The 15774-nt window shown below is 46.3% G+C and overlaps 1 protein-coding gene across 1 annotated transcript in view; it reads left to right on the top strand.

Moving 5' to 3' along the window:
- Positions 1-15774, top strand: part of LOC124606266 (endothelin-converting enzyme homolog) — a 630503-nt gene that overhangs the window by 151289 nt on the left and 463440 nt on the right. The gene's annotated exons all lie outside the window — the stretch shown is intronic.

The raw sequence follows: 15774 nt of genomic DNA, 5'->3' as shown, positions 1-15774 counted from the left end.
CATGTAGTGTTCTCGACCTTGAGAACCTTCTATATGTAAACTTGTGGAGCACCGAAGAAACGCGAAATTTTGACACTCGTAAGTTTTTGCCTTGAGCCCTACTACAAAAAATGAATTCAGATCTTCCTTGTCGAGGGTATAATTTCCTAAAATTTACGCTGGTCAGGCGTATTTTTACAAGGGATATTACTCTGATAACAAAGCTTCGTAGAAGCAGCATATTTCTTAACTCATTAAAAAATCAGTGCATCATTTAGCAATCTAACTTTAATTTTACATTTTTGAAGCATAATGTTATGCGACTCTTGTCAACGTTTAGCAAACCTAACCTCCCCCCCCCCCCCTCTCCCACCCTCAAACGGGATGCTCATTTCTGCTAAGGCTGTATGAAATGGCAAAAAACAGTGTTTCTTGTCAGATACTTGTAATTACATCTAATGCAAGGTCATTTCTAAGGCAGCCTATATTTTTAAAAAATGGAAATTGCTACTGATAAAGGAACATGTAATAGAAAGCAGAATAACACAAATCATGTTAACACCTCGATCTCTTTGGTGCAGAGGGCAAATCTTATTGAGCGTCAGCTTTTCCTCGTCGGTGGTGATGTCTTCCGTTAGAGTTTCACCGTCGTTGTAATCCACTTCTGTAGTCTTCTCGTTGAGATTGGCTCGGGTGAACTCGCACGTGCTTTGCCACAACAGTGTTTGCCAATGACAGAGTACCGGATTCCTGCTTTTTTTAAGGCCCCTGTGCTAAACTCTTTCGTACGTTTCCAAGAAATGATTTTCGGTACAGGATGCATTTTTCGTTGCTGTTTTGGGAATCACCCGTCCAGCCCAGCTAATGGAATCTTCCAGTCACCCAGCCATTCCTGTACAGGGAAGCATTTCTTGTAAATAGTGCCGACTTTCTTCTTCCCTTGTCCAAAGGGGATAGAAGTAGTGACCCCCACTTGCTGCAAGAAGGCAAAGCATATCCTATGTATTGCATTCATATGATGTAGGCAACTGGGGAACTGTCGGGAGGGGTGTCATAGAACCACTTTCATCAGATTGTTTATCTACCGTTCCAGTCTCGAATAGTACATTGGAAAAACGAACACTAAATCTTTCTGTACGAGCTCTGAGATCGCTTATTACGATGTTCATCTCTCCCTTTGCAGGTCGGAGTCAACAAAATAGTTTCATATTCGGAGGAGAAAGCTGGCGAATGGAAATCCGTGAAAAGATGTTGCCGCAACGAGAAACGGCTTTGTTTCAATGATTCGCACCCAAACTCTCGTATACTATCCGTGAAACTCAGTTCCCTTTTTCACGATGTTACAAAACGAGCTGCCCTTCTTCAAACTTTTTCGATATCCTCCGTCAATCCTATCTTGTAAGGATCCCATACCGTGCAGTACTCTAGAAGAGAGCGGACAAGAGTAATTTAGGCAGTCTCCTTAGTACATTTCTTGCATCCTCTAAGTATTCAGCCAGTAAAAGGCAGTCCTTCGTTCATCTTTCCCCACCCCCTCTCCAAGAAGGTTTAGGAGTTGGATTAAAATGCAAGGTAAAATGATATGGTACAGACAGGGGATCTCCAATTGATTCCATATTTCTAGATTACCGGAAGCCTTTCGACACCGTTCCTCACAAGAGATTTCCAATCAAATGATGTGTCTATGGAGCATCGTCGCAGTTGTGCGATTGGATTTATTATTTCCTATCAGCACAGATCGTAGTAACCGACGGCACGTCATCGCGTGAAACAGAGGTGATTTCTGGTGTTTATACGCGATTGTTCAAATTTATGCTGGACATAATTGTAATTCCTAGGTGTTTAGTGGAATTGGCAGCCATTAAATTTTCTTGTGATTTATTCTGCAACAGAAATTTAACGAATTCCTTGTAGTACTCATGTGGATGACCTTACACGTTTGTTTAGTGTCAGTTGCCACTTTTCGCACCACACAGATAATTGTGTTCAAAAGTGGTTCAAACGGCCCTGAGCTCTATGGGACTTAACATCTGTGGTCATCAGTCCCCTAGGACTTAGAACTACTTAAACCTAACTAACCTAAGGACAACATACACATCCATGCCCGAGGCAGGATTCGAACCTGCGACCGTAGCGGTCGCGCTGTTCCAGACTGAAGCGCCTAGAACTGCTCGGCCACCACGGCCGGCGATAATTGTGTTAATAATTTTGGAATAGGTTTTGATCTCCTGATGACTTTACTAGACTGTAGACGACAGTACCATCCGCGAGCACTGTAAGAGGGCTGCTCAAATTGCCTCCTAAATCGAATATATAGATTATAAGTAGCAGAGGGCTTATAAAACTTCTTTGAGAAACACCAGAAATCACTTCTGTTTCACGCGATGACGTGCCGTCGGTTACTACGATCTGTGCTGATAGGAAATAATAAATCCAATCGCACAACTGCGACGATGCTCCATAGACACACCATTTGATTGGAAATCTCTTGTGAGGAACGGTGTCGAAAGGCTTCCGGTAATCTAGAAATATGGAATCAATTGGAGATCCCCCGTCTGTACCATATCATTTTACCTTGCATTTTAATCCAACTCCCAAACCTTTCTTTTTTTCCGTCACTGTTTCTTCGATATACAGTTTGAAGAGTAGGGGAGGAAAACTGAGTCCTTGACTTGCGACATTCTACGATGGAGTACTTCTTGGTGGTGGTGGTGGTGGTGGTGGTGGTGGTGGTGGTGGTGGTTGTGGTTGTTATATCTCAAAGTGTTATGAGGTGCGTCACATGTTAGATGAAGGAATACCAATTTTAGAAAAAAATTACAATCAAGGGGATCTTACAGAGGAAAGACTCTCAGAAGTTGATACCGCAGGGAGAGATCATACACTACTGGCCATTAAAATTGCTGCACCAAGAAGAACTGCACATCATAAACGGGTATTCATTGGACAAATATATTATACTAGAACTGACATGTGATTACATTTTCACGCAATTTGGGTGGATAGATCCTGAGAAATCAGTACCCAGTACAACCACCTCTGGCCTTATTAACGGCCTTGATACGCCTGGTCATTGAGTCAAACAGAGCTTGGATGGCGTGTACAGGTACAGCTGCCCATGCAGCTTCAACACGATACCCCAGTTCATTAAGAGTAGTGACTGGCGTCTTGTGACGAGCTAGTTGCTCGGCCACCATTGACCAGACGTTTTCAATTGTTGAGAGATGTGGAGAACGTGCTGTCCAGGGCAGCAGTCGAACATTTTCTGTATCCAGAAAGGCCCGTACATGTCCTGCAACATGCGTTCGTGCATTATCCTGCTGAAATGTAGCGTTTCGCAGGGATCGAATGAAGGGTAGAGCCACGGGTCGTAACACATCTGAAATGTAACGTCCACTGTTCAAAGCGCCGTCAATGCGAACAAGAGGTGACCGAGTCGTGTAACCAATGGCACCCCATACCATCACGCCGTGCGATACGCCAGTATGGCGATGACGAATACACGCTTCCAATGTGCGTTCACCGCGATGTCGCCAAACACGGATGCGACCATCATGACGCTGTAAACACAACCTGGATTCATCCGAAAAAATGACGTTTTGCCATTCGTGCACCCAGGTTCGTCGTCGAGTACACCATCGCAGGCGCTCCTGTCTGTGACGCTGCGCCAAGCGTAACCGCAGCCATCGCCTCCGAGCTGATAGTCCGTGCTGCTGCAAACGTCGTCGAACTGTTCGTGCAGATGGTTGTTGTCTTGCAAACGTCCCCGTCTGTTGACTCAGGGATTGAGACGTGGCTGCACGATCCGTTACAGCCATGCGGATAAGATGCCTGTCATCTCGACTGCTAGTGATACGAGGCCGTTGGGATCCAGAACGGCGTTCCGTATTACCCTCCTGAACCCACCGATTCCATATTCTGCTAGCAGTCATTGGATATCGACCAAGGCGAGCAGCAATGTCGCGAATCGAGATAGGGTGCAATACGACCTTTATCAAAGTCGGAAACGTGATAGTACGCATTTCTCCTCCTTACACGAGGCATCACAACAACGTTTCCCCAGGCAACGCCGGTCAAATGCTGTTTTTGTATGAGAAATTGGTTGGAAACTTTCCTGATGTCAGAACGTTGTATGTGTCACCACCGGCGCCAACCTTGTGTGAATGCTCTGAAAAGCTAATCATTCGCATATCACAGCATCTTCTTCGTGCCGGTTAATTTTCGCGTTTGTACCATGTCATCTTCGTGGTGTAGCAATTTTAATGGCCAGTAGTGTATTATCGTGCAGCCCAAACATGTTGCGGGAGCCGCGGCCACAGAGAGAGCCCTCCGCCGTTGCCGTGGATACGGAGGGTGCAGTGCCGGCCCGCCCATGGCGCTGCGCTGCTCTTGCGGCCGTTGCGGTCGGTGATAATGGCCCGCGATAGGCGCGGCGCGTCACGTTCTCTGTAGCCGCGCTGCCCTGCATTGCTCCACCCCCTAGAGGCAGGTCGTGTCTCGGTTTGGCTGACATGCAGCACAGGTCTCCCGTCTAGACTCGGCAAGACGCGTTTCCTGTCTGTATGTGGTATACAAACAATGGAAACTCGAGGTTGGAATATCAACAATGTAGGGAAAGACAGATCACTACTTACCGTAAGGATGACATGACAAGTTGCTGACAGGCACAATTAGAAATCACTTACACGTAAGCTTTAGGCCACAGCTCGAGCTGCCAAATGTGAGCGTGAGGTGTGCTTGCTTGTGTGAATGAGTGGTATGTGTTTCTTTTTCTGACGAAGGCTGTGGCCGAAAGCTTGTGTGTAAGTGCCTTTTAGTTGTGCCTGTCTGCAACTTAACGTGCATCTTTACGGTAAGCAGGAATCTATTTTTCTGCATCGTTAGTATGAAGTATGCATAATTCATAAGAAACTGGCCCTCTCAAAATTATATCTCAAAGAGCGCGTGCGTTCTGATTGGTTTACTTTACTATTCAAACTCTAAACAACGTGGACTCTCTCCCGCCGGACGTTCGAGTCCTCTCTCGGGCATGTCTGTGTGTGTGTGATTTCAGTTTTCATCAGGGTAGTATATAGTCCGACGAAAACTGAAATTGCGCTTCACGAGCTCTAGGGACAGGTTCCTTACACCAAAACAAGAAAAAAAGGCTAGTGAACATGGGCTCTAAAATGCATATCTTAAGAGTTTTGGATACCTGTTCATCTTCGCTAATGTGAAACACATCTCTTCCACAGAAAAAATGCTCGTACTTCTTAAGGTATGCATTTTAGACCCCATGTTTACCAGACTTCTTTTCATGTTTTAGTCAATTCTACGTTCTCGCAAAATATGGAAAGCAAACACCTTGCAGTAGAACAGATCTGTTTCATAATATCGAAGATGAACAAGGGCTCATAAATTTTAAGTTAAGCACTTTGGAGTCCGTGTTTGCTAGACATTTTATTCTTGTTTTGGTTTAAGGAACTTGTTCTAAAGCTTGTAGCTGTTTTTTTACGCCCTGTATATGGAAGTGTGTTTCAAAAAAGAATGACCTGATTTCAAAACTCCATATTTATTGGTAAAAACAATCTACAAACATGGTATGAAGTGCAAACTACAAAATCTTACAGTTTCACCTATGCTATAACAGATGATCTGTGTCCTCTAGCAGCAGCAACAGCAACAGTGAGAACAATATCTAGGCGACAGCTAAATTCGTCATAAACTTCACACAATGTATCTGCTTTTTCAGAAGTTATGGCGGCTGTTATTCTGACCTTCAATTCTTCTGTGTCATGAGGAGAGAGATGAACATACTTTCCTTCACATATATCCACAAGAAAAAAATCACGTGGGGTCATGTATAACGATCTTGGAGGCCAAAAACGCAGTGTAGAGTCTCGAGGTCTCGTGTGCCCTGCCCAGCGTTGAGACAGATTGTCTCTGAGAAACTGACATACGTCGTTTCTAGACCAAACGACGCCTTAACACTAGTCAGTCATATGAGGCACTGCCAGTTTCCTGCTTGCGCGACGAAGTACGCTTTAATGGACTCCGGTCAAACTTCTGCCGAATTCTTTCCACCGTGTCATCAAAATTGCTAGGTCGACATAGACTATTACCTTTGCGCAAGCATCCTGAATCCTCATATTGACAATACAAATGACAAATGTTTTTGGGTGCAGGTGGATCACTGCCTAAACGCCTTTCTCTGCCCGGGGACTGGGTGTTTGTGTTGTCCTTGTCATTTCATCATCATCATCATCATTCGTAACAGTTACAATATTGGATTGTGAAAAAATTGGACTGTGTAAAAATTGGGACTTTGTACGGGCGCTGATGACCGCGCAGTTGAGCGCTTTAGAAACCAATCATCGTCATCACTGCCGATGACAAGCACGTTGGACCGAAATCACTGGCTCCTCTTTGCAAACTGCAGCATACAAAATGCCTTGTGTTGAGCAGACCCCAACTTACGTCTGACTGCAAACCGAAAAGATGCATTGACTGACATGTTACGGCGATTTTATGAAACTCTAGACTATGCCCATTCAAACAATACACATTTCCTTGCTAGCACGCCCCATTCCCATGTTTCGTGATTAATGCCGTCCAAAATCAGCTCATTCTTTTTGAAATAGGCTGTATATTAACACGCGATCAAAAAGTTTCCGCCCGAAGGCCATACAGTCCAGAATCGATATGCGAATCAGGTGAGATCGCCGTGAGCAGTGACACAATTATTCCACCGACGCACCAGATCGAAAACAGACGTTTGGTAAAACACTGTCCTCCTGCTGAAAAAGGCCGTAAGTGCCTGTTTCGCATCCTCATCCGACATGAATCGTCGACCATTGAAGACCTTTTTTAAGGGGCTGAAGGCATGATAATGGCATGGGAACGGATCAGACTATAGGGTAGGTTCTCCAGTGTCTCCCACTTGAACTGGCATAACTTGTGAGTTACGATATTTGCGACGTGGCGAACTGCGTGATCACGAAGCTGTTGCACCCCTAGTTGCAGTTTTCCCGGGTGATTCGTCGTACGAACTCCAGCATTGTGCAGTACCGTTCCCCAGTTCGTTGACATCACTAATATGTGGGCTGGCCTCCCCGATGGATAGATGTCTTGCGTCGAATCGGGATCAGCAGGGAACTCGGCGCAGCATTCCGCAACGATGGTTTTCGACAGACATGCTGCCCCATCACATTCTTTATCCGCCGATGTATGTATAGTGTCGGTACCTATATACCCGCATCGTAGTCTCGCTATGTCTCATATAAGCTACATCAACGCCATCAAAAGGAAATTTTCTGGTCGCCCCTTTTTATATACACTGATAAGCCAAAATTTTATGACGACCTGCTTAATAACTTGTTTGTCAGTCTTTGGAACAAAATACGTCACTAATTCCGCGTATCAAGTTGGTTGGTTTGTTTTGGGGAAGGGACTAAACAGCGAGGTCATCGGTCCCATCGGATTTGGCAAGGAAGTCCGCTGTGCTCTGTCAAAGGAACCATCCCCGCGTTTGCCTGAAGAGATTTAGGGAAATCACGGCAAACCTAAATCAGGATGGCCGGACGCGGGATTGAACCCTCGTCCTCCCGAATGCGAGTCTAGTGTGCTTACCGCTGCGCCACCTCGGTAGGTTGTGGAGGTATGTGGCACTAAATGTCTACCGATAGGTCATGTAATTCGCGTAAATAACGGGCCGCTCGTTTGCGTAAGCGGATGATGACGCCCGATAGCGACCCAGATGGGTTCCATAGGATTTACATTAGGCGAATTTGGTTGCCGAGACATCAACGTGAATGCAGTATAGTGCTCCTCAAACGACTGTAGCACGGTTCCAGCTCCGAGATAAGGACAATTATACAGCTGAAAGATGTCATCGCCGTCGGGGAAGACATCAAGCATGAAGGGATGCAGGTGGTTCGGAGCTGTCAGCGTGTTTTCGATTGCTGCCCCATGCTCCATGCAAGCGCAGAAGAATGACTCCCATATCATAATACTGCTCCCACCAGCCGGCCCTTTGTGGCCGAGCGGTTCTAGGCGCTTCAATCCGGAACCGCGCTGCTGCTACGGTCGCAGGTTCAAATCCTGCCTCGGGCATGGATGTGTGTGATGGCCTTCGGTCAGTTAGGTTTAAGTAGTTCTAAGTTCTAGGGGACTGATGACCTCAGATGTTAAGTCCCATAGTGCTCAGAGCCATTTGAACCATTTTTTGTTCCCTCCAGCCTGCGTCCTTGGCGCGCTGCACGTTTGGAGCCGCGTTCGCCTCGATGACGGCGTTTATGAAGACGCCCATCGACTTGGTGTCGGACGAATGTGATTCGCCGTTTCCGTTGACCGGCGGTCAAATCCCGATGGTCCCATGCCCAATGCAGTCGTAATTGACGACGTCGTTGGGTCAGCTTATGAACAAATAGAGGTGGTCTGCTGCGGAGCACCATGTTCAACAAGTAGGGTGAACATTGTGTTCCGAAAAACTTTTGCACTGGCACTGTACTCTTTCGGCAGAGATGCCACAGATCACCATCTATCCTACTCAACAGAGCAGACAAGAATCTGAACCCCACGTTCTGTGAAGACTCGTGGGTGTCCAACCAGTTAGCACCTAGAGTTAGTTTCACTGTCCATCTACCACTTTCCGTAGACTCACACGGTAGTAACACGTCAACATTCCACCAGCTTCGCCGTTTTCGAGATATTCGTTCACAGGCTGTGCGTAATAATAATCTGCCCTCTGTTGAAGTCGGTTATCTCAGTGGATTTCCGCATTTGCAGCCAGTATCTTCGCTAGGGTGATTCCCGTCTGTGTCTGCTCCAATTACATACTCTGTTGTCGCGTCACGAGCCCGCATACAGCACCAGGCGGTATCCAGTGTCACGGTGGGCAGTGATCATAATATCTTGGGTCAAAAATGGTTCAAATGGCTGCAAAAACTATGGGACTTAACATCTGAGGTCATCAGTCCCCTAGACTTACAACTACTTAAAACTAACTAACCTAAGGACATCACACACATCCACGCCCGAGGCAGGATTCGAACCTGCGACCGTAGCAGCAGCGCGGTTCCGGACTGAAGCGCTTAGATCCGCTCGTCCACAGCGGCCGGCTAATATTTTGGCATATCAGTATATATGGCACCAAACATCTAGAGGTGGTACATGACGTCGTGGGGAACAACTTGTGTAGGCACAAAATGTTCGCTAGGCTTCCTTTTGTATTGGCTACGCCCCTGAAAGGCGGGAGGGCGTAGGCACTCTGCGGTTTGCGTATGCCATCTGTGTTGACTATAATCCAGTAAGCTGCTCAGCACGAAAGGGGTAGGTCAACAAAAATTAAAGTTTCTGATTCGTTTATAAAATATCTTTATCCTCTTAGACAGCTTCATTCTTCAGGTTTTCTTGTTCAAAATCGCTGTATCAGTTTAGTTGGGATAGGTAGCATGCAGCAGACATGGTTAATAGTCTCTGTTAGTTTAGTGAAATCTCTTCGTCCCAGGGCGGGCGAATACAAAAGGACACCTAGCGCCGTCGGTAAGCATCAGTGAACGTTTCGTCTCCAACAAAAGTTGTTCCCCATTATGTGATCTATCATCTGTAGACGTTCGATGGAAAGGCTTTGAAACACACATTCTGTACAGCCTCTTCATTCCAGGCTAGGTATGATAAAGGGAAGGTCTCTGACACGGCCAACCGGTTCGGCTGATACACTATGTGATCAGAAGCATCCAGATACCCACAAAAACATACGTTTTTCATATTAGGTGCATTGTGCTGCCACGTACTGCCAGGTACTCCGTATCAGCTACCTCAGTAGTCATTAGACAACTTGAGAGAACGGAATGGGGCGTTCCGCGGAACTCACGAGCTTCGAACGTAGTCGGGTGATATGGTGTCACTTGTCATACCTCTGTACGCGAGATTTCCACTTTCCTAAACATCCCTAGGTCCATTGTTTCCAACGTGATAGTGAAGTGGAAGCGTGAAGGGACACGTACAGCACAAAAGTGTATAGGCCATCCTCGTCTGTTGACTGAGAGAGACTGCCGACAGTTGAAGAGGGTCGTAATGTGTAATAGGCAGACATGTATCCAGACCATCACACAGGAATTTCAAACTGCATCAGGACCCACTGCAAGTACTATGGCAGTTAGGCGGGAGGTGAGAAAACTTTGATTTCATGGTCGAGAGGCTCCTCATAAGCCACACATCACGCCGGTAAATGCCAAATGACGCCTCGCTTGGTGTAATGAACGTATACATTGGACGACTGAACAGTGGGATAGCGCTGTGTGGAGTGACGAATCACGGTACACAATATGGCGATCTGATGGCAGGGTGTGGGTATAGCGAATGCCCTGTGAACGTCATCTGCCAGTGTGTGTAGTGCCAACAGTAAAATTCTAAGGCGGTGGTGTTACGGTGTGGTGGTGTTTTTCGTGCAGGGGGCTTGCACCCCTTGTTGTTTTGTGTGGCACTATCATAGCACAGGCCTACATTAATGTTTTAAGCACCTTCTTGCTTCCCACTGTTGAAGAGCAATTCGGGGATGGTGATTGCATCTTTCAACGCGATCGAACACATGTTCGTAATGCACGGCCTGTGGCGGAGTGGTTACACGACAATTACAGCCCTGTAACGGATTGGCCTGAACAGAGTTCTGACCTGAATCCTGTAGAAAACCTTTGGGATGTTTTGGAACGCCTACTTCGTGCCAGGCATCATCGACCGACATCGATGCCTCTCCTCAGTGCAGCACTCTGTGAAGAATGGGCTGCCATTACGCAATAAACTATCTAGCAAGTAACTGAACGTATACCTGCAGGAGTGGAAGCTGCCATCAAGGCTAAAGGTGGCCAACACCATATTGAATTCCAGCATTACCGATGGAGAGCGCCACGAACTTGTAAGTCATTTTCAGTCAGGTGTCTGAATACTTTTGATCGCACAGTGTATTTGGCAAGTCGCTTGTGTACAACCTAAAATGAGAGTCTAAAATAGTTTGGCTCAACATCACCCGTCCCCTCGTTTTTGAGAAACCCACTCCGTCAGTGACACATAATGAACTCCAAATTGACAGAATCTATAGATAATTGAAAACTGAACGTTTTTTCATCATCGTATGTGCAACGTACAAACGCATTAGGACTGCCACGTATGTACACTTTAAGGTAAGTGCCATTCAACATAAGTGGCGATGGAGTAGTGACCAAGGCATCTCTACCCATGTTGAATTCCCACATGGATTACGCGGATTTTTTATTGGTATTTTTTCCGTTTTGGAATTGTTAGTAATAGGAGGATTAAGAAGGTAAGTAAATCAATAAGGAATGACAGGCAAATTAGTTTCTCAAACGACTTGCATTAGTAAAGAATTACAAATTTAATCCTGCGCTCTTTACAGTGGCTCTTTCACACACTGTTATATTTTCTCAGTTTCCATCGAACATATAGAGGGATGCTATTTGTATAAATATTCGAAGCAAATGCACTCGCAGCACCAAGAACATGTAATGAATACAATCTTCGCGCAACTACTTCGTTTCTTCCAAAGATTCGTCGGAAAACAGACTTTTTTTTGCATTTATAAATATTTATTTTTGGACAATTAATTTTGGTGCATATCATGCCTACGATAACAGCGCCTGAAAAATACGTGCTGAAAGTTGATCATGTATTATGCTGTGAATTGTTACTGCATCCGAGCGGTTGTGCGATTCGCACTGGGTTTCCAGAAGCAGATTGCAATTTTGAAACCTCGAAATAAGTTTTTTTAGCTTTGAGATAAAAATAAACATAGCATGGTTGGCAAACAGATGTGCAGTTTGGCGATATTACTACTACCGCGCAAGTCGGTTGTCCCTCGTTATCTGTAAACTTGCTATCATACATGTTCACTCCACAAATCCTGTATCAGACTGGTTATCAGCAACATATAATTTTAAGACGTTCTCAAGACAAGTTTTGTAAATCGTATTTATCAAGTTCCTGGATTTGAAGCAAATCACGTAAACATTTTCTTAACCTCTTCTACGTGCCGAGGACCAAATCACCCGTTAGTTTCTTACAAGCACAGAAAGACTTTAGGCAACAACTTAAGCAGATTCGGTGATGTACTACTGAGCCGTGTACGAATGCGTTTTATATGTACACTCCTGGAAATTGAAATAAGAACACCGTGAATTCATTGTCCCAGGAAGGGGAAACTTTATTGACATATTCCTGGGGTCAGATACATCACATGATCACACTGACAGAACCACAGGCACATAGACACAGGCAACAGAGCATGCACAATGTCGGCACCAGTACAGTGTATATCCACCTTTCGCAGCAATGCAGGCTGCTATTCTCCCATGGAGACGATCGTAGAGATGCTGGATGTAGTCCTGTGGAACGGCTTGCCATGCCATTTCCACCTGGCGCCTCAGTTGGACCAGCGTTCGTGCTGGACGTGCAGACCGCGTGAGACGACGCTTCATCCAGTCCCAAACATGCTCAATGGGGGACAGATCCGGAGATCTTGCTGGCCAGGGTAGTTGACTTACACCTTCTAGAGCACGTTGGGTGGCACGGGATACATGCGGACGTGCATTGTCCTGTTGGAACAGCAAGTTCCCTTGCCGGTCTAGGAATGGTAGAACGATGGGTTCGATGACGGTTTGGATGTACCGTGCACTATTCAGTGTCCCCTCGACGATCACCAGTGGTGTACGGCCAGTGTAGGAGATCGCTCCCCACACCATGATGCCGGGTGTTGGCCCTGTGTGCCTCGGTCGTATGCAGTCCTGATTGTGGCGCTCACCTGCACGGCGCCAAACACGCATACGACCATCATTGGCACCAAGGCAGAAGCGACTCTCATCGCTGAAGACGACACGTCTCCATTCGTCCCTCCATTCACGCCTGTCGCGACACCACTGGAGGCGGGCTGCTCGATGTTGGGGCGTGAGCGGAAGACGGCCTAACGGTGTGCGAGACCGTAGCCCAGCTTCATGGAGACGGTTGCGAATGGTCCTCGCCGATACCCCAGGAGCAACAGTGTCCCTAATTTGCTGGGAAGTGGCGGTGCGGTCCCCTACGGCACTGCGTAGGTTCCTACGGTCTTGGCGTGCATCCGTGCGTCGCTGCGGTCCGGTCCCAGGTCGACGGGCACGTGCACCTTCCGCCGACCACTGGCTTCAACATCGATGTACTGTGGAGACCTCACGCCCCACGTGTTGAGCAATTCGGCGGTACGTCCACCCGGCCTCCCGCATGCCCACTATACGCCCTCGCTCAAAGTCCGTCACCTGCACATACGGTTCACGTCCACGCTGTCGCGGCATGCTACCAGTGTTAAAGACTGCGATGGAGCTCCGTATGCCACGGAAAACTGGCTGACACTGACGGCGGCGGTGCACAAATGCTGCGCAGCTAGCGCCATTCGACGGCCAACACCGCGGTTCCTGATGTGTCCGCTGTGCCGTGCGTGTGATCATTGCTTGTACAGCCCTCTCGCAGTGTCCGGAGCAAGTATGGTGGGTCTGACACACCGGTGTCAATGTGTTCTTTTTTCCATTTCCAGGAGTGTATATTACCAACAGCGAAACGGGTTCGTTACTCTCCCTTATGCGATATCGTGCATAGATATGAATTGCAATGTCACACACTTTTCAGGAGGAATAGTTTGCTCTAAAGGAATAAGATTTTTAAAAGGAGACCAGGAATCAAGCAAAACCAAGTTATTTTGACGAGCTATTGGGCGAAGGCAGTCCTCATACCGCCTTTATGTTAGTCGATCTTGATACAACTCTCTTGATACCTCGAATTTCCAGGGTTACTTTCATATGCATTTCTTCTTCAGACCCCGATAGGTGGGGGTTGGAAACAAATTCCTTCCTGAATGATGGGATAAGTTTATCTCATCTACGGATTTGCGGGCCGATTCCGCAGTTTGCTGAGCATCGTCAAGTTGACGCGTTATTTAAAATTTCGTTATCTTATGCCTTCCAATCGCGTAGCACTGTTTGAAGTTATGCAGCCATCCAATCCTTCCCTTGAAGTCACTGTAAGCGCAATTTGATGTGCATAACGTAGTACGATATTATCATGTACATCCTGCAAATTGTATCGAGTATCCTTGAAAAGGGCAGACACCAGTTTTAGTAACAAGTGCGCCTTGTCCTCTCTTGAATATCGTTTTTGCACTACACGATCATATTGCTGTGATTTGCTGTGGACGTATCCGAGATGTGAAACATGGTAATCGTTATCCAAGGAGCGGGGACTAAACATCATTTCGCACATGGAAGATCAAAAATGGTTCAAATTGCTCTGAGTACTATGGGACTTAACTTTTGAGGTCATCAGTCCCCTAGAACGTAGAACTGCTTAAACCTAACTAACCTAAGGGCATCACACACATCCATGCCCGAGACAAGATTCGAACCTGCGACCGTAGCGCACGTGGAAGATCATCCGCGGAATAGGATATATATATATATATATATATATATATATATATATATACAGGGTTATTACAAATGACTGAAGCGATTTCACAGCTCTACAATAACTTTATTATTTGAGATATTTTCACAATGCTTTGCACACACATACAAAAACTGTTTTTTTAGGCATTCACAAATGTTCGACATGTGCCCCTTTAGTGATTCGGCAGACATCAAGCCGATAATCAAGTTCCTCCCACACTCGGCGCAGCATGTTCCCATCAATGAATTCGAAAGGATCGTTGAAGCGAGCTCTCAGTTCTGGCACGTTTCTTGGTAGAGGAGGTTTAAACATTGAATCTTTCACATAACCCCACAGAAAGAAATCGCATGGGGTTAAGTCGGGAGAGCGTGGAGGCCATGACATGAATTGCTGATCATGATCTCCACCATGAACGATCCATCGGTTTTCCCCTTACAGAGGCATCCAGAAGCTTTAAACTGCGCATACCATCGCCGAATGGAGTTAGCAGTTGGTGGATCTTTGTAGAACTTCGTCCTGAAGTGTCATTGCACTGTTATGACTGACTGATGTGAGTGCATTTCAAGCACGACATACGCTTTCTCGGTTCCTGTCGCCATTTTGTCTCACTGCGCTCTCGAGCGCTCTGGCGGCAGAAACCTGAAGCGCGGCTTCAGCCGAACAAAACTTTATGAGTTTTACTACGTATCTGTAGTGTGTCGTGACCATACGTCAATGAATGGAGCTACAGTGAATTTATAAATCGCTTCAATCATTTGTAATAGCCCTGTATAACTTGGATAACGATTGTCCTTTACCATGTTTCACTGGACACGGAATTTATGGCTCCCTGTTCGACAAGGATAATGAACTGCATGACCCGACACCTGTTTCAGTATCATTTTGTTAAACAAGTACCGTCGTCATTATACTCCTCACGTCTAATGTCCGCACAGTCGAGGGTATACGATGCCATACATTCTACTGACTCATCTTGCAGAAACGCTAGTATTTCATTTGCCACTTCTTTGCGAAATCTCTTGGGTTTCTTTCTCACAAAATGTAGACTTCGGCAACTTTTATTTTAGATATAATGTAATGTTTGCTTTGTTTATCGTTGCCATTGATCTGTTTGTATAAACATCTCTAGCACTGCAGCACTGTTGTGAGTTACTCGTCGACTAAGCAGTTCAACTACGTTCCGTAGCAACATGCTGTGCTCACCATTGGATATCTCCAGTCCCGCCCCTTCTTCCCATTAGCCCGAACACGGAGCCCCGGGATCGATTCCTGCCGGGGTCAGGGATTTCCACCTGCCTAGAGATGACTGGGTGTTTGTGTTGTCCTCGTCAT

This window comes from Schistocerca americana, chromosome 3 (genome assembly GCF_021461395.2).
Source record: "Schistocerca americana isolate TAMUIC-IGC-003095 chromosome 3, iqSchAmer2.1, whole genome shotgun sequence".
NCBI classification, from domain to species: domain Eukaryota; kingdom Metazoa; phylum Arthropoda; class Insecta; order Orthoptera; family Acrididae; genus Schistocerca; species Schistocerca americana.
Note: the sequence above shows the minus strand (reverse complement) of the source record. Positions and strands in the feature narration are given on the sequence as shown.